General features: G+C 37.9%; 1 protein-coding gene across 1 annotated transcript in view; it reads right to left on the bottom strand.

Annotated features, from left to right (window-relative positions):
- The window catches only part of LOC106881079 (adhesion G protein-coupled receptor A3), a gene marked incomplete at its 3' end in the record, with an annotated part of 88,359 nt that overhangs the window by 14,400 nt on the left and 72,702 nt on the right, over window positions 1–1,257 (bottom strand). The window lies entirely within an intron of this gene.

The raw sequence follows: 1,257 nt of genomic DNA, 5'->3' as shown, positions 1-1,257 counted from the left end.
CCCCCCCCCCCACTGATGTCTTATAAACTGGGACCATATGCTTTCGGCTCAACTCAGTTCAAAAGTAACATGAGCCAACAGGATTAGATTATTCTATGCAATGGAACATATGCTAAAGTTGTAACTCTTTAAGGGCAACACAAGCACACACACACACACACACACATATATATACACATACACACACACACACACACATATATATATATACACATACACACATGCATATTCCATGCAACACAGATATTATATGTATGCATATATATATATATGTATGTGTATATACATATATATATATGTATGTATGTGTATATACATATATATATATATAACCTTTTACTTGCTGCTGTCATTGGACTGCAGCCATGCATTTTGTTGGCCCCATTACGTTTCTTCTTTTCAGACCCTAATTCAATCAGCCTTGTTTACTGAAATGCAAATTTACAGGGACATACACAATGACACACACACACACACACACACATGTACATACATACATACACACATACATATGTATACACACACATGTACATACACACACACACACATATATATGGCAATAAGAAAATGGAGGGGATCAAGACCAAACCGATCTGTCAATTCATCTGTGGATCTCTCTAATCTATACAACAACACACAAACAGATATATGTGGAGGGATGACTGTTTAGCAAGAAACTGAAAGAAGCCTGTTATACATCCACAGATGAATTGACAGATCGGTTTGGTCTGGTTGTGGCACGAAACTCTGGGCACTTGAGTCACTCACATTTTATAATTCTAATAAAATCATAGAGATATATAATTATATATCAAATAAATTATATATGATACGTAATGAATATATAATTAGCAATTAGATAAACATACAGTCACAGGCATGGCTGTGTGGTAAAAGGTTTTCTTCCCAAGCACATGGTTCTAGGTTCAGTCCCACCACTTCGTGACACCTTAGGCAAGTGTCTTTACTATAGCCTTGGGTTGACCAAACCCATGCGTGTGGATTTGGTGGACGGAAACTGAAAGAAGTATGTCATAAGTGTGTGTGTTTGTCCCCCACCACAACTTGACAACCGCTGTTGGTGTGTTTACATCCCCGTAACTTAGTTGATTGGCAAAAGACACTCATAAAATAAGTACCAGGCTTTAAAACCAAATAAGTCCTGGGGTTGATCCATTTAACAAAAAATTCTTCAAGCCGGGGCTCCAGCATGGCCACAGTCTACAACTGAAACGAGTAAGAGATAGAGATGGGGGG

The sequence above is a fragment of the Octopus bimaculoides genome, chromosome 18, assembly GCF_001194135.2.
Source record: "Octopus bimaculoides isolate UCB-OBI-ISO-001 chromosome 18, ASM119413v2, whole genome shotgun sequence".
NCBI classification, from domain to species: domain Eukaryota; kingdom Metazoa; phylum Mollusca; class Cephalopoda; order Octopoda; family Octopodidae; genus Octopus; species Octopus bimaculoides.
The sequence above is the reverse complement of the archived record's forward strand: the minus strand, read 5'-3'. Positions and strand labels throughout refer to the sequence as shown.